The following is an 8,142-nucleotide window of genomic DNA, read 5'->3' on the forward strand; positions in this document are numbered from 1 at the left end:
CACAGCCATTTGCAGACTCAGACCCCCGCGAAGGCCGGGGGGTGGGGACGGCTATCGATACCCAGTGTTGCCAAGTAGGCGGTTTTCCCGCCAAATTGGACTGCTTTATAAATTTTATAGGCGGGTTTTTTTCTGCAGCGGATTTTTCGCCGCGCTGTCGCCGACAATAAGCCACGACTCTTTCTCTCCTTGCTTCCACATTCAGCTGTGGCCAACACCGTGTGGGAAGGGGGCGGGGGGGCAGTGCTCAGTGCATGCGCACCAACACGGAAACGTCACAGGCTGCCGGTGTAGAGCCTGCTGGAATCCAACGGCCGCTTCCGGTCTCGCGGTAACTAATAATGCTGCGCGTGCTCCCTGCAGGCTGTTGCTCTATCTTATTCCAGGTTTGGTGCACCGCTGCCTTTCCTGGTTATAGAGGGCACGCAAGGTTTGTGTTTAGAAACGTTGTTGGGCTCAGATAAAATAACTTAAGGGTGATACAAAATATCTAGCTTCTTTTTTATTTCGTGACTATATACTGTGCCATGGTATGAATGTTCGCACTGTGCTGCTGTGGAGTGGCGCAGCTGACTGAGGGGATAGAAGTTCAGACGCGTGGCGAAGGACTTGGGGGGGGGATACTGGAGATGCTGTGAGAGCAGTGGGATGGGAAGCCGCTATGAGTAGTGGATCCTGGGGTGAACGATGCCTAGTTCTTGCGTTCATGTTGTTGGAATGAACTGATCTCTTGAGCTGTTGGTCTGTGGTTGTCATGGGAACGCGATGCCCGAGCATGCCGTTGTGACTGTGTGAGTCCAGAGACAGTGAAGCATAAGGCTATTTTTTTGGGAGGGGGTAGGGGAGGCAATACTCCAGCTGCTAAAGCTGAAGCGCCGCTCGCCAAACTAGTAGGCAAATTACAAGTCACTGAATATCTCTGAGCTTGGGCACTGTCAGTGAAGTTGGTTTTACTCGCCCCCCCCCCCCCCTTAACAATAATCAGATGCATGCTGGCATTTTATAATTTAGATTTATTTTTTTCAATAAAGTCTATGGGCCTCCAAGTTTGGAGATATGGCCATGTGTTGTGGAAGGCAGAATCATTATACTGTAGTTTTTGAAGGAAAAGTGTTTGAAGGGCAGTTGCAGCTTGATTTTTGGGAGTATAGAGAGACTGCTTTGTGCATAAGATACCTGCAGTATTACTGGTTCAAAGTCGACCACTTTGTGCTATGTGATTAAAATAAAAACTGGTATCAGCATTTAAAATACAACATGGGAGTTTAATTTAAATTTATTCGTGTCTCTTAGTTCAGATCACAGTTTCCCGAGTTTTTAAATACTTAGGTTTCATCTAAACTGTATACGATTGTGATTATTTTATTAGTCTAGTTGAATATATAGAAATAAGGATCAGCAAACAAGATGGAGTGATAGTCCAATTTAAAAAAGTAACTTAATACATCTGACTAGCTTTAAGTTAGTCCAATAAAAAAAGATATCATCTTATTTCATTCTGTGCAGTTTCTCCTCTGTGCTTTAAGGAGTTGAGGCAGGTTGCTTGAAAGTGTGAGCTGTAAATAGATAAGTCCCCGGAATCTGTGGTTCTGTCTGCCAGAATCCTTCTCTTTCTCAGATATTACAAGGAGACAGTCATATTTGTAGCATAATTAGTGTTTTCTTTTTATTGTTAGAAATTTGTCAGTTCCAGTGCATATTTACAGAAAGAAAGGCTAGACATCAGAAGCAGAGATGCAGAAACAGAAAAAGTGTGTGGGGGCATTGCCTTGTTTGTGATACATATTACAGGAACAAATCACAAACTTACACATCATGATTTTAAGTTTTTCACACTAAGTGGTAAGCTAGCATATTTGCTACGGTCATATCTGGAGATATCACTATATTGATCAGATACTGGGTAAAACTTGGTATATCTCATACTTGTTTAGTCTATGGTGCTATCCAACAAATGTAATCTTCACACAAATCCAAAAGTTATTTCAGTATTTTTCCTGATCTTTTGCCTATATTAACTGTACTGTTTACACTGTAAGATTATTTAATGATACATATGTGTATCAGCCCATTTTGTTTCTTCCCATGCTTGCATATAGGCCAATGCAATAAGCAAAGACGGTAACTTTTAAACCAGTACGCAAGCACACATGTGCACATTCGTTGGCGCACTCCCTGAGATGCATCTATTTTATAACACAAGCATAAATGCACACGTTATAAAATAGCCTGGCCGTGCACACATGTGTGCTGAATTTTAAGTGGGCACGCACCTGTGTGGGCAAATCCTGCCACCAGTGCATAAGTGGGGGGATTTTAAAAGGGATGTGTGCTGACACATTTGCCAGTTTTACCACTTCATTCCCAATTCTCCCAGTTAACAGGTCCTCCAATACCTTCCCCCCTCGGTTTGATAGACTATACACCCCCTAGTTACTGAGGACTCTTTAACCTCCTCCAAAATGCTTTTTTTTTTTTTTTACCTTAAATGCCATCCATAGCAGAAGTAAATTTATGTGGCAGGGAGCCTCTACGTGCGCTAGATCACATAAGTATTTACGCACAAATTTCTGGTTAAATTTCCGAAATGCCATGACCACCCAGGCCACGCGCACACGTGGCCCCTTTTTGAGAAGTTCTGAGATGTGCATGCAGCGACATTTACTCATGTATCCAGGTGACTTTTAAATCCACTCTGTGCACGCCAGCCTAACATATTTGCACATCCCCTAATTTCATTGTGTGTCGGGCTTTTACAATTCATCTTAAAGTGTTTAAACTGTGTGCTGGAATTCAGTGCATGGTTTAACACACCTACAACAAATAACCCAATGCAGTAAGCTAATGCTATGCTAATGCATTGGGAATTTAAAAAATGTGGCTAACCCAAAACTATGTGCTGAAGACATACATAAAATACAAAGTATGTGCATAAAACATTTTCTGCACCCAAATAGTATCATCTGTGTATAAACCATGATTTGTCCACACAAATAGTCTTCTGTGCATAAAGCAGAAATTGTGTTTATACACATAAATTCTGACTATAGAAATCCTGCCCCATGAACTCTGGGTTCAGCCCCATAGCTTGATCAGGAGTTAACTTCTGAGCATTAAGAAAACATTTTCAGCCTATGCATCTCTCTTCATTAACATGCGATATAAATGGAGGAGTGCTAACTTGTGTGCACAATTTTACACTGGTTTGTGCATATATTTTTTGTGCACAGAATGCCTTGCATTGAGAGTAGAATCTTTGCACAAAAACTGTGCCCACATTCACCAGTAAAAGTGTGCGTTCATCCCAGCGCACTTTATTACATTGGGCCATGAGAAGTGTGTAGCTTAATGTCCTTAGCTTAAAGCAAGATACTCCCCCTTTTGGTTCCCATCTCTCCATCGTTCAAGATTAGAGCACTAATATTTCTCTGACTAGCATAAGCTTATATAACACTGCCATTTTCTACCAGTTAATGGATTCAGGAGGGGGCAGGGGAAGCAACATACTTGGTCTGAAAATCCCCAAATTCCAGCAATTGCCAATAGTGGGAGAGACCTCAATAATATTAGGTGTATTTCAGGTTGCATTTCTTTGCATAAGTAAATAACATCAAATTATTCATAGCACAATCTTTGAGACCTTATACTAGTAACAAAACTTCTCATTGCAGTTAAAATGAGATAAAAAAGATTTGAAGCATCAATAGCATGGGATCATTAGTGTTTGGGTAATTGCCAGGTTCTTGTGGCCTGGTTTGGCCTCTGTTGGAAACAGGATGCTGGGCTTGATGGACCCTTGGTCTGACCCAGTATGGCAATTTCTTATGTTCTTATGAAAATAAATTTAAATTTTGCCCTCTAACAGTAGTAATTCAGATAACATTTTAACCTGAGTTTGCTTGTTTGAAGTGCTTCTCTGAATTGTTTACATTTCTATAGTCCCCTGCACTTTTCCAAAGTATTAGGGAGCTGCCATATTCAGAGCATGACTGTGCTAAAGAGACCCTAGAATTAGAGAAGGATTTAATAATAAACAAGATCTATAATTGAAGACATAAAGCTTGCTCATGAGTGTTCACCCTGTGAACTCTTGATGATTTGATATACTGTCCAATCATGCTGAATGCAGTTTTCTTTTGGTTTTACAAGTAACAGGTTGTTTAACACTGTGCTGTAACTACTGGGATTTTTGATGATTCTATTCAGTCTCTAAGTTATCCTCTCCTTTTCTGTACATTTTAAGCATGTAGCATTGGAGACACTTGAGCCCTATAATCTTCCAAAAGTGACAATTAACCATCATTTGGAATGAAAAGATTTATTTTTAAACAGACTGCAGTGCTTGCAGGCTTGCAAACACATTTTCCAAGGGAAACCTTATTTGGGAGATGTGGGCCATCGGGTAAAGGGCTGCACTCTGGGCACATACAGTTGTGCTCTTAAGTTTATGTACCACTGGCAGAATTTGTAAGATGTGTAGCATTTTAAGAAAACAGTGATCAGACAGAATATGTCTATTATTTTTAATGTGTTTCAAATTAAACTTATGCATCACAGAATAGCATAATAATTAAACAAACCATAGCAGTAAGGGAAATAATAAAATGGTTCTATTCAAAAGTGTGCATACCCTTAGTCCTTAATATTGTGTATTGCCCCCTTTTGCATCAATGATGGCTTGCATTCTTTTATGATAGTTATGAATAAGGCTCTTTATTTTCTTATATGGTAAAGCTGCCTGTTTCCTCTTGGCAAAAAGCCTCCAGATCCTGTAAATACTTTGGTTGCCTAGCATGAACTGCATGTTTGAGTTCTCCCTAAAGTGACTCAATGATTGCCACTTTAGGAAAGGAGACTGTGATAGCCACCTTCACTTTCTTCTGCGCAGCCACTGAAAAGTCGATTTGGCCTTATGTTTCGGATCATTGTCATGTTGGAAAGTCCACGTGTGCCCAATGCACAGCTTCCTGGCTGATGAATGCAAATTCTCCTTCAATGTTTCCTGATAAGATGCTGCATTCATCCTGCTGTTTACCTGTAGGAAAAGTTAGAAAATTGTCGTGTTCCCCCCTCCCCTTTTTTTTTATATAAACTGTTTACTGGTAGCATAGTGGGTTTTTGCACTAATAACTGATTAATTTGAAAAATATGTTATACCTTCTTTCCAGAGGCTATAAGGCATGGCCTCTGACAATTGTTCTAGTTTCTCCAGTACTAAACCTTCACATGTAGGTTGCATTTTATTGCAACTTCCTTTAGCTACCTGCTGCTCCTCAGAGCTGCAGTACATCGATTAGCTCCTTGTGTGATCAACAAGCATCATTAAAGCAATAGCTGGATCTCTGTTGCATAAGGACCGTGCGTGCAGTCAGTTTAAATCCAGGAATCTATTTTGAGTTTCTAATGTACAGTTCAGAGCACTAGCCATTGGGCTGCCTAATTTTTATTAGTATTCCAACCCTACCCTATTTTCTTTTTAGATCTTTTGTGGAATCAAAGTGTGTGCATGATTGGAACTTACAGGGGAATCAGGAGTAAGCATGAACCAAGCAAGTGCTGGACACGCTGCAGAAGTCTGGGGCCTCCGAATGGAAATCCATCTTCTCTACAGTGAATCTGTGAATTTACTTAAAAGAGCTGATTTGCAGGTTGCCACCCCTGCTATTTGAGCTACAGCCAGTACAGTTAAATGTTTTCACATTTATGTATGCAGTCCAAATCTCCTGTGTAGTGTAAATTGATTTTGCTCCCTTGCCCACTTGCCAGCTCTTCAAGTAAAAGGCAAAGAAGCAAACCTTACACCTGACCTAAGTAAAGAGGCAAAGGATACAGAAAGTAACTATAATGCTGAACTCCTCTATCAAATAGAGATAAATATAATTATTTTCTCTGTGGTTGCCTGAGAACTGTTCTGAATTCTGCATTACCTACTCTGATTGCCCTAAACAACTTATATTTGGACAATTGTTCTTTTGCACTACCTCGATTCAGATTGAATACACAACCTACAGTTACCTGGCTGTCTTATTGTAACTGTTGCCTATCAGTGAATACTACTGTTCCAATTGTTAACTACATTTGTCTCTGAATGCCATAACTGCTATTCTGTAACTATAACTTTTTTGTAGCATACTTCTGAAAAGTGTGTCATAAACAAATAAGGATGATGAATTGTGAAAAATACCCTTTCTTCCCCTTAAGTCCTGTAAATTCTCCTTGTGACGCCAACAGATGTGCAGATATAATGGAGCCAATCCTGGGTTGATCTGGAATGAAAGTATTGAAAAAATGTCCTGCAACCCCTGGAGGCTTTAGGTAGGCTACTGGGCTGCAGCTAGTCTGGCCCTTGCTCTTTACCTCTTTTCTCTTCTGTATGTGAGGCATCATGGCTCCACTTGCAGCCCAATGGATTACAGAACAAGGGCCCAAACTCTGCTTTCTGCAGTGTTTACTACTAGCCGTGATGTCACAATCTCTACTTCCTCTAACAATGGCAGGCATTTTGACATCCTCACACATCCACTAGTCCTTAGTTTGAAGCAAATACAGACTTTTAGGCACTTCACAAATGCAGCTTCATGCCATTTTTCAAATTATTCTGCTGGTTTGTAATCAAAAGATTTTCTTTGAGCTGCCATTGTTTCTCTGTTTGTTATAGTAGGGGATTAGTGCTATAGCATTCATTGCCAAGTGTGAAGCAATTTATTGACGTTAAAAAAAATTGTTTTCCATTTTCTCAAAACTGGATCATTTTGATGTGACGGTGGACTATAAATTTAGCTGACACGTGGCAACATTTCTATTGGGTAACATTGCTGCTCATCTGTATTTCTCAATCCAACATGGACTGATTTTTGGTGTATTTTTAATAATATTTCTAATGCAGAAGGGATCTCTCCTTTATGATATAAGTAAAATTGTGGCTTTTTTCTTGTATTCCTTGATATTACAAATCAGAGTTTCTTAGTAGAAGCAGATTAGAAACAAGTTAGGGCAGAATGAGATTTTTCTTATATATTTTATTTCTGCATTTTGAAAGCACTGGATAAAGGGAGGTAATATACAGTTCATTTGGATAGCACTTTAGACCACTTCTGTACTAAGCAGCTGTTCTAATATACGCTTTTATTTTCATGCCCTAGAATCTCTGAAGTAAACTCTGCAAGCAGGGGTACAAATGCTTTTGTATATGCAAGATTACAGTTATGCAGCTGGGACTCTGCATGCTAAAGTGAAGAAATGAAGTGAATACATATATATGTAACCGTCTCTAAAAGTCAGAAATAGGCCCAGACAACTGATCCGTAAAGATAGACTTTTATTGCCAGCAAGATGCAGCTAAGGCAAGAGCTTAGTACAACTGCATGCCACGCCCCTTCCGGAGCTGGCTCTTATACATTCTACATTTCTTATCTTTTACACATGCGTTCTACAAACTGCTGAACAAGCATTTTCTAGCGTGGTTTTCAAGTAGGTGTAGCTTATGATCAGACTATTGTTTCGTCACTTAATTGACGTGTTAGACATTTTATAGCAGCAATCATATTAATACAATACAAATTATTAGAATTACAAAATGGTGGTGCGTTCCACTGAATGTCAGTACGTAAGCACATAATTGCATGCCATTGCGTTCCAAATGTTAGTACATTCAATATGGCTGTGCGGTTCACTGCTGGCGTGGTTAATCAGAGGTTTTCAGTTGTCTCATTCAACGGTCGTCCATAAAATTGAACTCCTTCATATATACAGGCATAACAAACCTGTAGCTCTTGTACTCCTGTCTCATGGCAACTGAACACCACTGCACAAGACAGGAGGAGAGGGGCTGTACAGGGAACACCCAGCAGGGAAGAGCCATTCTAGTCCCTGCTCCAACTCCTTTTTTTTTTTTTTTCTATCATTGCAGGGCTGCTGATTGCAGCAGGAACAAGAGGGAAGGACTGGAGCAACAAGCAGAGGCTGTTCTCTGCTCATCCCTATTTTTTTTTTCCTTCCCCCTCCTGGCTGCAACCAGTAGCACTGGAGGACAGAAGTGAGGCTAGAACAGACAGGAGCGATGGAGTGAGACTGGAATGGCCAGAATAGCAAAGAGCCAGTCTGTTCCCTGCACCAGTCCTCCCTATCCTATCCAGCCCCCAC

General features: G+C 40.5%; 1 long non-coding RNA gene across 1 annotated transcript; it reads left to right on the top strand.

Moving 5' to 3' along the window:
• Nucleotides 1-278: 278 nt before the first annotated feature.
• Nucleotides 279-6,936, top strand: LOC115097830. Its single transcript, XR_003858343.1, has 2 exons — nucleotides 279-430; nucleotides 5,481-6,936. It is a non-coding gene; the product is annotated as an uncharacterized LOC115097830 (long non-coding RNA).
• Nucleotides 6,937-8,142: the final 1,206 nt, after the last annotated feature.

The sequence above is a fragment of the Rhinatrema bivittatum genome, chromosome 8 (genome assembly GCF_901001135.1).
Source record: "Rhinatrema bivittatum chromosome 8, aRhiBiv1.1, whole genome shotgun sequence".
NCBI lineage: Eukaryota > Metazoa > Chordata > Amphibia > Gymnophiona > Rhinatrematidae > Rhinatrema > Rhinatrema bivittatum.